The 20,263-nt window shown below is 35.2% G+C and overlaps 1 long non-coding RNA gene across 5 annotated transcripts; it reads right to left on the bottom strand.

Moving 5' to 3' along the window:
- Positions 1-47: 47 nt before the first annotated feature.
- On the bottom strand, positions 48-20,213 carry LOC111884659 (uncharacterized). 5 transcript variants are annotated; one of them, XR_006184783.2, is made up of 8 exons: positions 20,012-20,213; positions 11,977-12,076; positions 1,760-1,822; positions 1,370-1,646; positions 1,093-1,263; positions 366-911; positions 151-270; positions 48-67 (listed from the first exon to the last, which is right to left on the bottom strand). It is a non-coding gene; the product is annotated as an uncharacterized LOC111884659 (long non-coding RNA). The 5 variants fall into 5 exon arrangements; XR_002847842.3 differs by lacking the exon at positions 11,977-12,076 and having other exon boundaries at positions 20,012-20,211; XR_006184785.2 differs by lacking the exons at positions 11,977-12,076; positions 20,012-20,213 and adding an exon at positions 2,683-2,998.
- Between the last annotated feature and the right edge of the window lie 50 nt (positions 20,214-20,263).

Below are 20,263 nucleotides of genomic sequence, written 5' to 3'. Positions count from 1 at the left end.
CTTCCGTTTCAGCAGAAAACTTGTATTTGTAATACCGTTTTCTCCACCCAGGAGTACCCAGTTTCACCTGACAAAATTTAGTTTAACCGCTGCTTAGTTGTGGTAATCTACAGCCTGAAAAGAAGGAAAGCTCACAACAACGGTGCATACCATGTCTGAAAGAAGACCGTTTCTGAAAACATCCGATATCTCACGATAGTAAGATTTTAATTGTTCATTCAATGCTTTTGTCTTCTCGATCATCTGAGCAGCTTTTGTATTCTCGGCCATCTGAGCAAACAAGAAAAAGACATGTCATATAGCTCAAATATATTATTTGGAAAGATACAAAAATGATAGAGAAAGAAAGTAGGGATCAACAATACATCATACTTGCACATCATGATCAGGTAATTTTTCGGTGTATGGTGAACAAACATCAGAACCAACAGACGAACCCTTCTGATTATGAGTACTTATCACAGGAAACAACTCCTCTTCTCTATTACCACTCTAGACAAAAGATTAATTGCAAAAGTATATTTATGAATTTGTAAGGAAATTAAAAATAAAGAAATCGTCGAAGTTTGCTTTTTTCACGGATTGCTGATCTCTTCTTGAAAATCTGATCTTCGTATGCGCCCACTGCAAGGATGAACTTTTCAACCCTTTTTAGTTTGATGTACCCTCCTTTCTTATCATACACCTTTTTCCATTTTTCAACAATTCAAAACCATAGAAACTAATGCTATATACATCGTCAAGAATGAGTCTTATAGATCAAAAATAGACTCTTCTAGGGTCATGGATGAGAAACTAAAGTTTTTATTTACATTAATTCCACCACTAATTACCTTTTCCATATTCACAAGATACCCTCCAAGGTTCTTGAACTCTTGCTTGTACACATGAATCAAAAAATTAATACCACCCTGATCAAGAATGATAAAATTTAGAATTGGGGTTTTCGACCACAAAAGCCACAATGATTTAGTTGTTTCATGAACATTTCAATACACTTTTTTGGTAAACCCTTAGAAAATTTTCATCTTTGTACTTTTTCATCATCACAAAATTTCTTGAAACCGAACTAAAAGGAAAAAGCATTCAAACCTCATGAATTTCCAAGGTTGGCATATGCGGAAGAAAATCATTTCCACCGAAAAAGCATATGAATATGAAATCGTCAATCAGTCGTTCAATATCATATTCAAATTTTTCAGGCACATTTGTGGATCTCAAATCAAGGTTAAGATATTATCTCAGTATCCAAACATGAAGAAACTGCAGTAAAAAGACACAATAAAACTAACATTAGAACTACATACAACATAGATACCAATTCCTAGCTCATGTTTAATCCATCATGCACATTTGACTCCTTAATTACCTGATGCGGCTTCCTCACAAACCACTTTGGCTTTCCAACAGCTGTAATATCAAGGCTGTTCATCTGTTGACTTATATCAACTTTATCACGGTTCAGGTCAAACTAGCAGAAGCACAGGAAAAACGGATTAGCCTGTATTAACAAGGAATTAAAAGAAAGTAAAATGTTAATATATAGTCAACTGCCTGTTTGAACCATCCTCTACATTTCATCACATTGGTTTCGAAATTTCCAGCTTGAAACAACACAGATGAGTGACTTGTTTTTGACTTATCTTCTGCAAGAACATTTTGACAATACAAGAACTTAGAATTATTAGAATTGATTGTCAAAAAGTACTGCGCTAGAAATTAACAAATAAGCACAATTTACAAGAAGTTAAACAAGAACCTCTCGCAAAATGGAAAAATGGAGTTCATGTGTAGCCAAAGCGAGCATAATAAGGTCTGCATCCTACAAACAAGAGCAGATAATGTAAGAAACTCTTATAAAGTCTAGAAATTAACAAATAAGCATAATCTAATCTGGGATGGAAATCCTCAAAGGCTGCAAAAAAGACGACTAATCTTTTACAAACAAGTGATTGTCTAGGAGCAGAAACTCTTATAAAGTCGATTAAAAAGTCAAGAATTACTCAAGAAGCCATGATGTAGACATTTCAACCTTTTTATCTTGTTTTTTCATGTGGTGTTAACTTATAAGTTTTTTTTTACTGGTGGCGTACGCCAAATTTGATGCAGATTAAAAAGTCGATTACTGTGGGTGTAGTTGGCTTGCCTAATGTAGGCAAGAGCAGTCTAATTAATAGCTTGAAAAGATGTCATGTTGCCAATGTTGGGGCTACACCAGGTCTAACAAGAACAATGCAAGAAGTTCAAGTAGACAAGAATATCAAATTGTTGGATTGTCCTGGTGTTGTGATGATTAAATCTGGGGAGAACGAAGCTGCTGTAGCTCTTCGGAATTGCATGAAAATTGAGAAACTAGATTAATCAAGCCCTAACTCAAGTTCTAATTCTAAGTGTCTATTCTTATATAGATGCAAGCGATGGTAGCCCTAACACAATAACCAAAAAGTTTCAAGGTAAATTAAACTCTAACGAAGTATATTGTGAAATTGAACTAAAACTAACCTAAGAGGGATGAGATTTACCTGAACCGGAAGGTAAATTAAACCCTAACGAATGTAAATTAAGAATAGTTTCAAATTTAAAGATGTGGAGGTTGCCGGAATCGGGTGAGTAGTGTCTTCATATGTTCGAACAGAGATGGTGAGATAAAGCAGAACCGGAACAGAGATGAAGGGAACTTACTCCAGAGTCAAGAGTGATAAAGCTGGAGGGAAGGAAAGTTACACCACCATCGTGAAGATGGAACTGGGTTGTGCCAGTTTCAGCGCGAGCGATTGGCGATAGAAAAAACAAAACGCGTGTATCCCAAATTTTGTTTCCGTCGTCGTTCTCTCGCTAAACGGGTCAGGTGGCACAATGTTTTTATCCCTCGTTGAACCCTAGCTAAGCGCCTTCATTTTTCGAGTGATTAGCGAGGAATATTGGTGCATCGTTAAATCTTTGCGAGATCCGTAGCTGATCCCTCGGTAAATCCTCACTAATATTCCATATGTTAAATAAGTAAAATATTTATCAAAAACATGGTAGATCTGTCGTATTTCCCTAGCTATAAGTCTAAATTTTGCTAGAGAATAACTCGGTAGCTGAAACTCAAGTTTCTAGTAGTGTTACTACATTGAGTTTCAACTAAGTATATCGTAATATTCCTATTTGTCATAAAAAAATCCAATGGAGTTTTTTAGGTTACCTATATATTTCTTATCTTAATTAATATATAACTTGATGATATTAATTTGGGTAGACATGCCCTACTTGTGTTTACAAAAGCGTATTTCACAAAAGGATTAAAAAAATCTTATCCTAAAAACTATAAGGCAGTTTACTACGGAATAAAACTGAAAATATGTTGTTATTATTGGTTAAACAGAAATAGGATGCTATTACTTTCAAAAGTCTTACATAGGCGGTATTTTGTTACAAATCAAGGACTGTTAAGTACATTGTTATTCATTTCTTTAATTTCCATTTGATACCCTTTAATGGTATGGAACATCTAACATTTTCTATTACTTTCAAATATCTTACATTCAATTACATGACTTTTATGTCTATAATAACCAAAAAAAGTATTTCACTACTTCGGAATCATGAATCTCAATTCAAATACATAATGGAAACTATAAGGTTCTCTATCCTGAGATTCCATCATCAATTTCAATGTGTATTAACAGTCTCGGAATTAATTTAGAAAAATAAATAAATAAAAAGAGATTGTGGAGTTCCATATATCTTGAACAACAGCTACACAATCATTTATTTGTGAAATAAAGCTTCTTTGGTGTTTAACCTAACCTTCAATGACCAGTCCCATTGTTTATAAATAGTTTAAGGATCCCAATATAAATTATCAATTCTAGTAGGTATAAATATATATTTATTTCCAATAAGAACATATTGTGTACATATAAATATAAAAATACCTATTTATATGGTTTATATTGTATAAAAGATAAAATTATATGTATTTGTACATATGACTAAGTATTAGTATGCATTTATTTCATATTTCTATGTATACGACATGCATTTATGCATATTTATATTGGTGCTTGCTTACTTTGGTTCGTTTTTAATGTATAAAATTCGTTTTTAAATGTATACATATATTCTCAAATATATATATATACGTTTTATACCTGTATAGAATCGTTTTATTATGTGATTCTACATTTATAAAGATGCTTTTAAACATTTTAAAGACATTTCTATACATTTATAAGGTCATTTGATACATATAAAAAACGTATTTATGCATATAAAAATTGTATTTATAAAAAAACATATTATGTATTTATAGAGGTATATATGATAACATTTGTGTAAAACATTTATAAATAAGTGGTTTATACAATATTATGCCATATAAATAATTGGTATATATGATAACATTTGTGTAAAACTTGTATAAAAAAAATATTATACATATTATTTCTTTATAGAGGTATATATGATAATGTTTGTGTAAACCAAAAAAATAGGTGTTTTCATATTTATATCATATGCATTGACATATGCTTATTCATATGCCTATAAAAATGTATATGTCATATACTTATTCTTATATGCATAAGCATATGCATTTACATAAGCATAATCATATGTATTTATTTGCCTTGTGTATATATTTATTCTTATGCATATGCATATATTTTTTATTATGCATCTGTCTATGCTTATTCATATGCATATGCATATACTTATTCTTATGCATATACATATACTTATGAATATGCATGTACATATTTATTCATATGCATATGAATATTTAAATGCCATATACTTATTCCTATGCATATACATAAGCATAATCATACGTATTTGATTTCTTATGCATATACTTATTCTTATGTATATACTTATCCATATGTATGTGCATGTATTTATTCTTAGGCATATGCTTATTATGAATATGCATGCCATATATTTCTTCTTCTTATGCATATGCATATGTATATACATAAGCATAATCATATGTATTTAATTCCTTATATGTATATACTTATTTTTGTGCATATACTTATTCATATGCATATGCAAGTACTTATTTTTATGTATAGGCATATACATACAATTATTCATATACATATGCATATACTTATGAATAGACATATACTTATTCTTAAACATATATCATATTATGCATATGCATATGCATATAGTTATTCTTATATGAATATGTATGTCATATACTTATTTTTATTCATATACATAAGCATAATCATATGTATTTAATTACCTAATGTATATATTTATTTTTATGTATATGTATATACTGGTTCATATGCATATGTAACATCCGGAATTCCAGGTATATTAATTATGTGTTTATTTTGAGAGTTATTAGGGCGACTCGACAAGTTGTGAGTCTAACTCGTCGAGTAGAGTCGCGGATGGCCACGTGGGATTAGTAGTCTACTCGACGAGTCCAAGAGTCGACTCGCCGAGTAGACGCTGAGTGGGAAACCCTAAATCCCCAGGTCTGGGGACTATTTAAGGGAACTTATATCCCCATTTGCGGCTCACCAGTTACCCTACACCCCTGAGAGCAAACCTTAATCACCATTAGAGATAGAGAGTGAGTGCGGAGCTAATTTTATTGGTTTTGTACATCCTTTGAAGGAGATTTGGAGAGCTTGGTGTGTTTGATTAAGGAGGAGCTATAGATCTAGAGTTCTCCAGTGGTTAGCTTCAGTGCAAATGTAAAAACCTCCTATCTTGACCTTTCCTTTTCTGAGATCTTACTTTAGGGAGATTTTGAGGGTTTTCTCCTATCCATTCTTGGCAATGAGTTATTTGAGCATATCATGAGGTTGAAACCTCAGATCTGGACTGTAGAAGGACTTGAGAGACCAAAGATCCAAGCTTTATTGGGCTAGAGTATAGCTTTTGTGCATCTAGCCCTTGTGGGAGCATGTTTTGGCATTATGAGTCTTATATGTCATGTTTAAACGTAAAGCTTGCAGCTTTGCATGACAACCGACCCTTAGGATGGTAGATATGTGTTTGGAGTGATGGATCTGCCTTAAATCTTCTGAATGAGGAATCTGATCGAAGGGACTCGCCGAGTCCATGGCCTGACTCGACCAGTCGATGAGGGTTTGTCCTGATGGGTTAATTGTGCGATAACTCGGCGAGTTGGGGGTCAACTCGACGAGTTGAGCTGGACTTTTTTAGACTTCTGAGGATACGATGGGACTCGACGAGTCGCAAGAGTGCACTCGACGAGTAGGGTCAAACATTGACTGTTGACTCGAGTTTGACTTCTGTTGAGTTTGGGTTTTGGTCAACATGAGTAATAGAGACCATGGAGAGGTAAAATCGCCTTTTATCCACATCAAAGAGTTAAAGAGAGAAAGCATAGCCTTCGGTTATTTGAGTCGTGAAAAGAGTATTAATTAGAGATATTCATCCATTGTGTTAGGCGGAGGCTAGTTCGAGATCCGAGCACGAGGTTAATTGCTCACCTGCTTGCGAGGTGAGTCTTCTCACTATACTTTACCTAGAATGGTATTTATGTGTGACCAGAAGGTCTTATGTGCTTACTTGAGTCGTGCATTTATCTGTGTGATATATATGCTATACTATGTGTTACTGAGACCGGACCAGAGGGTCTAACGAGCTATGGGACTAGAGGGTCCCAACCAGACCGGACTAGAGGGTCTAACGAGCTATGGGACTAGAGGGTCCCAAACAGACCGGACCAGAGGGTCCAACAAGTCGTGGAACTGGAGGGTCCCACTAAGACACATAGACCGGAGGGTCTTACAGTGCTATAGCCTCAAGTGGCTAATGTGTTGTATGTGGTAAAAAGCTCCTATCTTGACCTTTCCTTTGTGAGATCTTAGTTTAGGGAGATTTTGAGGGTTTTCTCCCATCCATTCTTGACAATGAGTTATTTGAGCATATCATGAGGTTGAAACCTCAAATCTGGACTGTAGAAGGACTTGAGAGACCAAAGATCCGAGCTTTGTTGTGCATCTAGCCGTTGTGGGAGCATGTTTTGGCATTATGAGCCTTATATGTCATGTTAAACGTAAAGCTTGCAACTTTACGTGATAACCGACCCTTAGGATGGTAGATCTAGTGTTTAGAGTGATGGATCTTCCTTAAATCGTCTGAATAAAGAATCTGATCGAAGGGACTCGCCAAGTCCATGGCCTGACTCGACGAGTCGGTGAGGGTTTGTCCTGATGGTTTGATTGTGCGATAACTCAGCGAGTTGGGGGTCAACTCGACGAGTTGAGCTGGACTTTTTGAGACTTCTGAGGATACGATGGGACTCGACGAGTCGCAAGAGTGCAATCGATGAGTAGGGTCAAACATTGACTGTTGACTCGAGTTTGACTTCTATTGACTTTGGGGTATTGGTCAACATGAGTAATAGAGACCATGGAGGCCTTTTATCCACTTCAAAGAGTTATAGAGAGAAAGAATAGCCTTCGATTATTTGAGTCGTGAAAAGAATATTATTTAGAGAGATTCATCCTTTGTGTTAGGCGGAGGCTAGTTCGAGATCCGAGCGCGAGGTTAATTGCTCACCTGCTTGCGAGGTGAGTCTTCTCATTATACTTTACCTAGAGTGGTATTTATGTGTGACCGGAAGGTCTTATGTACTTACTTAAGTCGTGCATTTATCCGTGTGAAATATATGCTATACTATGTATTACTGAGACCGGACCGTAGGGTCCAACGAGATATGGGACTGGAGGGTCCCAACCAGACCGGGCCAGAGGGTCCAACGAGCTATGGGACTGGAGGGTCCCACTAAGACACATACACCGGAGGGTCTTACATTGTTATAGCCTCGAGTGGCTAATGTGTTGTATGTGGTATATTGGGGAACTCACTAAGCTTCGTGCTTACCGTGTTGTGTGTTTTGTGTTTCAGGTTCTTATCAGGATCACGGGAAGGCGCCAACTTGATTGTACACACATCCGAGTTAGAGATATGTCTTTGGAGGATCCTGGATTTGTGATAAACTTTTTTAAAATGTGTTGATAATTTTTTACTTGTGAGTTTTATGAAAATGTGATAGGTGGTTTATTGTGTTTTAAAAATGAAAATTTTGGTTATAACGAAGAAGTTATGACCCGTTGAAGTTTCGCGACAAAACCGGTACGGTGCCGAATGACGTAAAAAGTACGTTTTTGATAAACTACTTTTTAGCCTTAGTGATCTAAATGAAAGTCGTAGTGTTCGTTAAACCGAGAGTATGCATAAAAAGAACTCCCAAATCTGACTTCGTATGAGGAAGTTATGATTTTTCTAAGTTTCAGCATAGCAGTAGACAGCTAAAAAACTCGAATTTTAGATCGAGTGATTTTTAGCCGACACAACCTAAACAAAAATCGAAGGTCTCGTCAATAGTAGTACAACGGTAAAAAGACAGACGAAAACGGACGTCGGAGGAAGAAGTTATGATATTTTAACGGATTTCCTGTCCCGGACTGTTAAAAATTATAATATAAAAATTAAATTCAAAATTAGCCGACGAAGTCTAAACGAAAGTTGTAGAGCGTAATTTTACCTACGCGTGCATATAAAGAACGTCAAAAACGGAGCCCGTACGCGAAAGTTATAAATTTTAGAAGTTCGGGACACAAAAATTGAGAAAATCCCAAAATCCAAGAAATAACGCATGGTCATGCTTCGGCCACGTCACCCTCGCTCGTAGCACGCCACGAGTCCGATTTGCTGAGTCATCCGAGGCCACCTGGCGAGGCGTGTCACGTTCTTCTTGAGTCCGAGGTTCGGTCCAATCAGAAGTTGCCCCGTGTCTGACCCGTGTGTCGCAACCCTCGCATCCGAAGCACAGGTCCAATCCGAAGTCGACGCGTGTCTTCGCATGTCCGAACCTCGTATGAGCCACCTGAAGCCTCGCATGCGAGCCATCTTGCGCCACCTACCCTCCACAGTCCGAAGCCTCTCCCTATAAATAGAAGGGTGCGAACCCTCCGGTGTAACTTTGGAAATTTGCCATTTTTCACCCCTAATTTCATATTTTTGCTATTTCAACTTCCCCCGAAGCCCCGGGATAAATTCCAACGCCCGAAACACGCCCCGAAGTTTCCGAGAAGCCCGAAAAATTTAACTTTTCGGTTTTGAAGTCCAACCCTCGCTGAGCCCGATTTCTCAATAAAACTCCTGGTTTTTTTGAAACGATTGTTTCAGGAAACGACCTGTTGCCCGATTATCGTTAAATCAAGTGAGTGTATAGTCACTTTCATCTTACACATAGATATGAATTATTTTATATAAAATACGTGCTATGTGTATATATGTTGTTTGTTTATTTGAGATGGATGTTGAATGAATGTTTTATACATGTTTAAAATGATTTAAAATGTATATATATATATATATATATATATATATATATATATATATATATATATATATATATATATATATATATATATATATTATTCAAATATGTTGGGTAAAACATGGGTAGATAAAGAATGAGGTATAAAAGTATGATATAGATGTACATTAGTATCTACGAATTTAGTACAGTATAGGTGTACGTTGGTAGCTATGGATTTAGCACGTTGGCGGCTATGGACTTAGTGTCTGTTGTATAAACCTTGGCGACGATGTGACTTCGTGCCTATTTGACATAAATTGTTGAGGGAAAGCAATATTGTCACCTCGATGTTTGCCTTATTTGACATAAATTGTGGAGGAAAACAATGTTGTCACCACATTGGTTGTCTTGTTTGACATAAACTGCTGAGGAAAGCAATGTTGTCACCCTATTGGTTGTCTTGTTTGACATAAATTGTTGAGGAAAGCAATGTTGTCACCCCATTGGTCGCCTTATTTGACATAAATTGTTGAGTAAAGCAGTGTTGTCACCCCGATGGTTGCCTTATTTGACATAAATTGTTGAGGAACCCCCGAAGCAATGTTGTCCCCCTAATGAAAATCCTTAGGCTAGGTCCCTTGTGATAGTTGTTTTAGGGACGTAAAGTGAGGATAACGGGAATGGGTAATTAGGGTTATTTTTGGTTGATGAAATTAATAAATTTATGGTTGATTGATGAACTTAGTAAGTTTATTATTTATTGTGGGTTGAAAACCCTATATGATCACCAGGCTTCCAAGCCTGACCCACTCAGCTTTTTATATTACATGTAGTGGACCCCGAGCATAGTTGGATGATGATGAGAGATTTTTGGATTATAGGCCAGTAGTTGTAAATAACTGTTGTAAGGCTTATAATGTCTTGTTTATGCTTTTGATCTGTATCGGAACATGACATCTCTAGGTTTTGATATAAAATGAAAATATATATATTTCTTAAAGAAAGGTTTTGATAAATTTTATCATGTTTTGTTTTCGGGACAAATTCCGCAACATCTTTTAAAAGGATTACAGTGACCTTATTTTAAAAGCATAAATTAAATCGGTCTTTTCTGGCCGAGAAATTAGGGGATGTTATAGTTGGTATCAGAGCATTCGTTTAAGCGAAGTAGGAACTTGTAGGATTTCTAGACTTAAACTTAGAATGCTAAGTGATGATTATGAGATGAGTGTCTGCCATATTTTGGACACGAGCACTAGTTTATTTTAGGAAAGATGCCTAAAATGATTTTATGTGCTAAATGTTACATGTTTGCCATATATGCCATTATTTGTTCGGATCTATGGTCTGTTGCCGACCGGATCTGGAAACCTTATGTGTGTAGGATTCTAAGTGTACGATTACGATATTAAAACTAACATGTAAACGTTTCAGAGTGATAAGGAGAATTCAAATATCTATCGAGGAGAAAGATCTAAATTCGCCTTATTTGGCATATAGATCGAAATGGCAAGAACTCGAAGTGGAGCTGGTAATGCAAGCAGAACCCAACAACCTCAACCCCAAGTGATGGAACAGGTGCCTATGGCAGGAGCTACACCAGAACCCATCACCATGGCTGGAGTACAAGCCATGATTCAGACAATGATGACTGAACAAAGGGAGGAAATGAGGCAAATATTGCTGATTTATGGAGGATTACGGTCTGAATTGAGCAATCGGCCGATAGAGGAGATGTCACTTTCTGTGACCAGAGTTGTGCTATTTTCGTTTCCCGTGAGAAGCAGAAGAAATATTGAGACTTCTGAGCTTGGGGGTAAACCGTGTGGGGTAGCATTGGTTGCGATCTTTCACAACAGTATCTAGGCAGTATGTCTACCGCAAGGTAGTATTATAGTAAGAGAGGATCATCAGTGGTGACTGAGATGATCAAGGACAATGATATACCCTATTTGAGTATAGTAGGGCATGTGTTAGCGGCAATGTCACGTAATCAAGAGGAGCATATTTTGGGTGGTGGCTTTCGTTGTCTAAGTTATGTATCGGCTATGAGAGTGAGGTCTCTTGCTTTTATGATTATTCCCGCATTGGGAGGCTGATCAAGGAGTCAGTGACTAAGTACGTGATAGTGTATTATTTCCGGACCAAGAATCAGGACTAACTCAGAACAGTGAGGTACCCTACGGTGTGTCAGTCTGAGGCTTCTAGATGACTAGAGGCAGTCACGTTGGGAGGATTTCGAGATTTTTGGTCAGAGACAAGATATTTAGAGATTGCTTGGTTCCATTGGGAAGGTCCTTGAGTGATTACGTAATACGTTTCAAGAGTTAAGTGTGACATACCTGGTGAAACAGTCTACGAAATAGATTGTTGGCATGCCAATTGATGATGGTTCGAACCCTGAGTGGGGGAGAATTAGGTATTTTATTGAGGGGATCAGCGATCCGTTCAAGTGCGGTTAGAGAATTGGTTATGGAGATCTACGGTGCGGACACATGAGGCCAGGGCTATTGGTGGTCGAGGCGAGGGCAGAGCGAGATAATGCATGTTGTATGTGTTAAGGAAAGGATGAGTGTCCCCACGACAAGAGGGTCTTACAGTGTTATACCCTCGAGTGGCTAATGTGTTGTATGTGGTATATTGAGGAACTCACTAAGCTTCGTGCTTACCGTGTTGTGTGTTACGTGTTTCAGGTTCTTATCAGGACCGCGGGAGGGCGCCAGCTTGATTGTACGCACATCTAAGTTGGAGATATGTCTTTGGAGGATCCTGGATTTGTGATAAACATTTTTTAAAATGTGTTGATAATTTGTTACTTGTGAGTTTTAAGAAAATATGACAGGTGGTTTATTGTGTTTTAAAAATGAAATTTTGGTTGAAAATTTACGTCGTTACAGCATATGCATATATGATTATTTTTATGCATATAAAGCATTAAAAATGTTTTTTAAAATGTTAATGTGCACATGAACATATGTTTTTCAAATGCACACAAAAAATATGAATATGTATTAAAAATTTATTTTTTTGAATAAAAATTTAAATATAAAGTTCGAAATATAAGGAATAATTTCACTGATTTGAAAAAAAAAATATATATATATATATATATATATTTCTTATTTTTAATTTTTTTTTCAAATCAACTAAACAATTCCTTATTTTTCAAAATCAATATTTAAAAAATGTATTTTTGATGCATATTCATATTTTTTTGTTCATATGCACATTTAAAAAAAATGTGGATATTGTCCATGTATATAAATTCCTTTTTTTAAATTTTTTACAATTCTCGTAGATATGCATATGTACATGCACATATGAAATTGGTACCCAAAATCATTGCACATAAAAAAGTTTGTTGGTTTCTGTAATTTAGTTCTCCATTGATCTTGCATGTATATATAAAGAGAGTTAATAAACATTATTTTGCTTTATGTTTGTAAAAGGAAGTCTGGTATCATTGTTTTATTATTTATAGTACATACTTAATTCTTTTATTTTTGTTATTTAAGTTGTTTATATATTATGAATGAGGTCACTCAAACTACCATTTAAGATGAACTCAAAGATGACAAGTGGGACCTCAGTCTCTAAGCAACATCCAAGTATTGTGACCACATTTATGTGGTTTAGTTACGAATAAATAATCATCTCATTGATGAAGTCTTTTAAATGGTGTAGATTAACAACCCTTGACTTTGTAAAAAATAAACTAGAAAAATTTCTGGTGTATAAAGGAGAAACGAAACAAAGAATAAAATAGGTGAAGAAGTTATTGACTTGCACAAAAAAAATTTATTAAAACGTAAGTACTTAAATTGAAAATAAAACTAACGACCCTTGACACCTATTTTATACTAGAAGAAATTGAAACATACTCAAACTTCTAAAACAATAAAATAAAAGACTTTGACTCCTAATCTAAAACTGGGAATTAATAAAAAGCAACTTTCCTATAACAAAACCGATTAACCCAACAATCACCCCCTTAATCGGATTTGTCATACGAGCCACTCGTCGTTCAAAACAATGTCGACTCCTCTTCGATTAGACCCGCTTCTTCTTTTTCCCATTTAGGACACTCGTTTTTATAGTGACCAAGCTCACCATATTTGTAACATCTTACGTGACTTTTATCCCAGACACGTTCATTACCATCTCGACTTTTCCTGGACCCCCGACCTCTTCCCCGGTCACGTCCAAAGTCATCCCGATTTGAACGTCCATAGCCACAATGCTTACAAACATGTGACTTTTCCTCACTAGCCAACAACAACCCACCTTGAGTGTCCTCCACTCTCTCGGTTCCTCTTATACGCTCCTCATATGCCTTCAATCTACCAACCGCTTCATCAAATAACATTGAATCCAACTCGAAACATTGCTCTATTGAAGCCACAATTTGAAGAAACGACTTAGGCATCGAATCTAGTAACCTTTTTACCAAATCACCTTCTTCAAGCTCATATCCAAGACTCCTTTCTTTTGAAGCTAAACCGGATAATTTTGTCACAAAATCATCAACCATTTCACCATCCTTCATGCGTAAACTTTCAAGCTCCCTTTTTAAGGTTGCAAGTCGAGCCGTTCTCACCCGATTCACTCCTAAATACCGTGTTTTTAGCCCATCCCACACTTGCTTTGGGTCGTTGTAACTCGTCATTTGCAACACCATGTCTTCGGGTATCGCTTGAAACAAAAAGGCAAGAGCTTGTTTTGACTTCTTTTGATCTGGTGCTTTATCTAACGTCTTCGGTTCGACCGTCTCCCATATGCCATGTGCATCCACAATCGACTTGACTTTGACCGCCCACACCAGATAATTCGTTGGAGTCAAAACTGGAACTTGATATGTCAACAAACCTCCTTCTTTAACCGACGACATCCTTTTCTCCTTAATCACGACTTCTTTAATCAAGCTTGTTCCGAAAGCACTCTTCCACCGGACAACAAGACAAGGTCACAACCACCTTTACCGTCTTGCGTCACCCGCAAAACGAACCGAATCAAAGCCACCCGCTTTGACGTCTTCACGTCCGTTTATTCTGCACCTCCGGTTAGTCTCTCACAAACCCAATTAAAAGAAACTGGGGTTAACTGTAATTAACCTCGAATCACACCCCCTTCAACGAAACCGCTCTCTGATACCAAGTGTAAAAAATAAACTAGAAAAATTTCTAGTGTATAAAGGAGAAACAAAACACAGAATAAAATAGGTGAAGAAGTTATTGACTTGCACACAAAGTTTTTATTAAAACGTAAGTACTTAAATTTAAAATAAAACTAATGACCCTTGACACCTATTTTATACTAAGAAATTGAAACCTACTCAAACTTCTAAAACAATAAAATAAAAGACTTTGACTCCTAATCTAAAACTGAGAACTAATAAAAGGCAACTTTCCTATACCAAAACTGATTAACCCAACAAACTTTTTATAGCTACAATTCTTCCATTAGTTAGCAAACTTTTATAAACTAAACATTGGACTCCTCGATCAAGAACTCTACCTACATTAAAATTGTTGATGACCTTCTCCAATTCGTCAGCAGTGAAAAGAATGGTTTTGTGAGCAGTTAAACCAATAATTTTTTCTTGTTGAACGAGCAATATACTTTAATATGTCTGTAAATAAATATGATTACAATAATCTGGTCTAGGATAGAAATCTTGACCTAAAGACCGGCCATGGCAAAATCCCTTACATATTTTCTGGATTCCAATAACATGTTCTTTGAGGGGTGTGGCAGTGTTGCTATTATGGAAAATAGGATTGTTGTCGCTTGATGTGTTACAACTTGTGCCAATGACTCTATAAACAACAGTGGTTATTGGAGATATGAACTTCGTTATGACCTTAAGTCATTTACCTTCGATATAACAGTGTCGGAGAGGCAAGAAAATAGATATAAAATTTGTAGGCATGCCTTCTTGGTAGATAAATATTACGTCACAAGTTTTCTAGCCCGTCTATTTTCAAGGACGACACAAATGTTCTGATATCACTTACGTGGAGTTGCAACTATACGTGTAGTTAGGTCTTGATTCCATTCTCTTTTGGTATTGAAAAATGTTTTGCTTAAACTGAGTGCTTTATTGTTGATTGTCACTCGTTAAGAGTTTATCTCTACCTACTTTCAACCACTTTAAGGTGTTGAGTTTCAACTCAAGCTTACATACAATTATTGTTAATGTCCCCAAGCCTTCTAATTGCCAAAATACAATCAATCCAGAATAGCAAGCTTCTCCTAAGCAAAACTTCTTTCTGTTTTCCTAGTTTGTACAACATATTCGTAATTGAGTGGTGTGGCAATGTTGCCATCATGGAGAAGGATGGGACTATTATTCAACTTGCGATAATGGCAATGACACTTCTAGCGACACAAAAAAAAATGATTTGGTATCGTATGTTGCCAAACTATGATTCCTTATAATCGCAACTCATTTACTTTACATCTAACAAGCTTGAAAAGGCAAGCAGATGGAACTTGTCGGTTACGACAAAACTTGTGTGGACACGCAACCTTGATTTTGAAGTTCCAGTAGACTACCAAATTTGTAAAGCAAGTAGGGGCACTATTATTACGCCTACCAAGGTTAGGTATTGGATTGTCAAATTAATAGAAGAAAAATATCACTAGGTGTTATTCTAGGCACGCAATTTTGGACTGCATTTTGTTGTTGAACAACCACTGATAATAGTCCCATCATTCTCGATGATGGCAGCATTGACACACCCTCAACCACATATATGTTATACAAAATGGAAAAACGAAAAGGAGTATTCCTTAGGAGAAGCTTGTTATTTTGGACTGTATTCTGACAATCAGAAGTCTTGGGTACATTAACAATGATTGTATGTCCGCTTGAGTTGAAACCCCAACACCTCCTAGTGGTTGACAACAGATGGATAAACTCTTAAACGAGTTACAGTCAACAATAAATCACTCGGTCCAAGCACAATATTTTCCAATACTGAAAGGGAATGGAATCAAGACCGTACAACACATATAGTTGCATATGCACATAAGTGATCAGAACATTTTTGTGGTCCTTGACAATAGATGATGGGTTAGAAAAACTTACGGCGTAATCTTTATTTACCAAGAAGACATGCCTACAATTTCTATCTCCATTTTTCTGCCTCTCAAACCCTATTAGATTGGAGGTAAGCATCTCAAGGTCAAGACGAAGTGTAGATTGGCAACAACCACTATTGTTTATAGTGACATTGCTTCAAGTTGGTACATAGTCAGCAATAATGGTCCTAGTTTCCATAATAACAATACCGCCGCACCCTTATAGACCAATGTTATTGGGTTAAAAAAATATGTAAAACTTTAGCCATAGATTATATAATATCCATAGGACAAGATTCATGTCCTAGACTGGATTTCTTGCAATCGGTTTTAATTACAGACATATTAAAAGATATTGCTCCTTCAACAACAAAAAGAAATATTGGTTTAGTTGGTCACAAAATTATTCTTTTCACTACCGAGGAATTAGACAAGGCCACAAACAATTTCAATGTGCATAGAATTCTTGGTCAAGGAGGCCAATGTATGGTGTATAAAGGAATGTTAACTAATGGGAGGACTGTAGCCATTAAAAAGTCCAAAGTTTTTGATCTACGCCATAGAGATTTCATGAATGAAATGGTAATCCTCTCACAAGTGAACCCCATAAATGCAAAAATGTGGCCACACTACTAGGATGTTGCTTAGAGACAGAGATCCCACTACTCATCTTTGAGTTCATCTCAAATGGTAGTTTCAATGATCTCATTTATAATACAACTGATGAGTTCTAATTCTCGTTAAACCTACGACTACAAAAAGCTACAAAGGTTGCTAGAGCAACTTATTTATTCGGCAACCTCATTCATATATATCATATGGATATGATGTCTTCTAACATTCGGACGAAAACTATAAAGCTAAAGTTATTCAGGTTTATATCAACATATCAAACTCACTTAAATATCCAAGTTAAAGAGAATATCCAAGTTAAAGAGACAGTTGGTTACATTGATACAGATTACTACCAAACGGTCTGATTCACAGAAAATTGTGATGTTTATAGTTTTACGGTTGTTTTATTGGAACTGTTGACAAGAAAAAATACAGTTTTGGCTATATCTAATTTTGAATCTAGAAATTTAGTTATAGAATTTATGTCGTAAATGAAGATATCATAATGTTTATGTTTGATGCACAAGTTGTTGATAGGGAGTTTTGTAAGTGAGTTAGAAGCTATAGAAAAGTTAGCAAGGCGATGCTTCGATATTAGTGCAAGCATTAAGCCTAAAATGTACGAAATTTTTAATGAGTTGGAAGCAATGTGGTTGTTGCATGTGGCTCGCTAGAGGAACGAGTGATTTTTAGAGGGAACAAGGATCGGCTATGCAATTCGACTAGCTTCTTCCTAGTGAAGTTTGTTTTTTCCTTTTCCATTATAATGCTTTAATGCAATTTTTTGTTCTAACTAGTTCCTAGTTTTTATTTTTTAATATAGTTGTTTCAAGGGAAAAAAACGAAACAATACCGAGTAAAGAAAAGGCAAGTACAATTTAAGGCGAAATCGACCTTTCCATAGTAAAATGTTTTACGTTTCAAGATATGTAATAAGTTTTGTGCATATGCGTGCATGTATCTTTTGCGTAATATTTTTAGATTAGAATTTTTTCCCCTAGACAATGATTTAAATATTTTGTTGGTTACGATGAAATTACTCATTACTCGTATTTTTTCAATTTGACTAATTGATCCGACAAATAGCTTTTTAATTTTATATAAAGGAAGGTAGATCTTTTGTCATTATCACTCTCTCTCTCTCTCTCTCTCTCTCTATATATATATATATATATATATATATATATATATATATATATATATATATATATATATATATATATATATATATAATCAAAAGTACATTGTTATTTGTGGCATTTATCCACATTTGGGTGGTAAATGCATGAATTACCAATGTACTGAATTGATTACTAACAAATACCATTCTACATTGAATGCGCACCTATTTGTTTCTGTTTGTTGCAATTTATTTTTATTTTTTAACAAAAAACCAAAGTACATTGGTATTTGTGGCATTTATCCACATTTGGATGGTAAATGCATGAAATAGCAATATACTTTTAAACTGAACCTACCATAAGTATAAATAGCTCAAATGTCACAATTATTTGTCTCCTACTCTCCTGTCATTTTATTTTATAGAACCCTATTTGTTTTTTTTTTCTTGTAAACATACACAAAAAATGTTATTTATACCATTTATCTATCTTTAGGTGTTACATGCATGAAATAGCAATGTACTTTCATGATTACTAACAAATATCATTCGACATTGAAATAGCAATGTACTTCCGATTTGCCTATAATTCAAAGTCATTTTATGTATTTATTTTTTACCAAACTTTAACTTAAGTAACAACGTACTTTTAATTTACCAATAATTCAAACTGGTCATTATTATTTGTGGGATTTTTCCACATTTTTGGTGTTAAATGCACTAAATAGCAATGTCCTTTTTGATTTGCCTATAATTCAATTTGATCTTATTTATTTTCTTTTTGCCACACTTAAACTAATATCCTTTTCTATAATGTAAGTATCATGCTAATAGACAAAAATGGGAAGTAAATTGCAAGTTTTTACAATTACCCAAATAATGGAAAAAATAGAAAATATAGAAGTATACTTTCATTTTTTTTGTCTAATATACTACTATCATTCTTTTCATTTTGTTATTTTTTTAGTTATGCATTTACCCCTTTTTCATCCATTTCTGTAATTTCATGTACTAAGGACCTTTAATGCATTTTTTTAAAATGTACACAACAAAACACCATGATAGCAATATACTTTCATTTTTATTTTTATTTTTATTTTAATTAAAACATCATTGTTAATTAAAAGCAACATACTTTCAAGTATGATGTAAAGTCAAAAAAATGTTTTAGAAAAGGCAACTTTACTTGAAAGTAAATTGTTATTTATTGCATTTACCCCAATCACGGAAATGCAAAAAAATAGCAATCTACTTTCATTTTTTTGGTTAATTATAATATAATTGTTTTCATTTTTCCATATTTTCTTGTGTGTATTCTTCTATATTACATGTGTGTTATGTTATTGTGAAGACAAAATTGCAAGAATAGTCCATGTGGTATGTCAAAACTAGCAAGTTTGGACTCGAAGGGTAGTCCAGAAGTTTCATTTTGTTGCGAGTTTAATCCAAAATTTTCAAAACTTTTATTAGAAATCATAAGCATACTTTCATAGCAACATTTCAGAAAAACAACCAATCAAAAAATACTTCATTTGCTGTTGCTGGAAAGAAGAGAAACAGCAAAAAACAAGATTTAACATCAATGTTTTTCATATATTTCAGCAACATTTCACAATAAAAACGAAGAGAAACAAGAAATCAGCAAGATTTCAGAAAAAAAATAGAGAAACAAGATTTCACAGCAAAAAAAAAAAAAAAACACGAGATCTGATTTCAGAAAAAAGAAAAGAAAAAAACAAGTTTTCTATGAAATCACTGAATTCAGGGGAACATAAACTTGCAAAAATCAACAGTTTCAAAAAACGATAACATCTGAGTAATCACTGATTTCAAAAGTCGTTCGTGTGTGTGCATCGATGAGAATAAAAGAGTGGAGGCGTTATTACCTGTAGAAGTCGTCGGATGTAGAGGCGGAGGTACTGTGGCATAGAAGTCGGAGCTAGAGGCGGAGAGGACGCCGGCGATGGCTGGGATGGAACAGCAGCAGATCAATGGAGGTTTGTGTGTGCGCGTCGATGAGAAGAAAGGAAGTGATTTCAAGGAAGAAAAGCGAGGACTAGGGCAGTTTTTTTTTTTTTTTTTCCGATGCTGAGTGAAGTCATTTTTAAGAGGCATTCTACAAAATGTAGATGCATATT

This window comes from Lactuca sativa, chromosome 7 (assembly GCF_002870075.4).
Source record: "Lactuca sativa cultivar Salinas chromosome 7, Lsat_Salinas_v11, whole genome shotgun sequence".
NCBI classification, from domain to species: domain Eukaryota; kingdom Viridiplantae; phylum Streptophyta; class Magnoliopsida; order Asterales; family Asteraceae; genus Lactuca; species Lactuca sativa.
The sequence above is the reverse complement of the archived record's forward strand: the minus strand, read 5'-3'. Positions and strand labels throughout refer to the sequence as shown.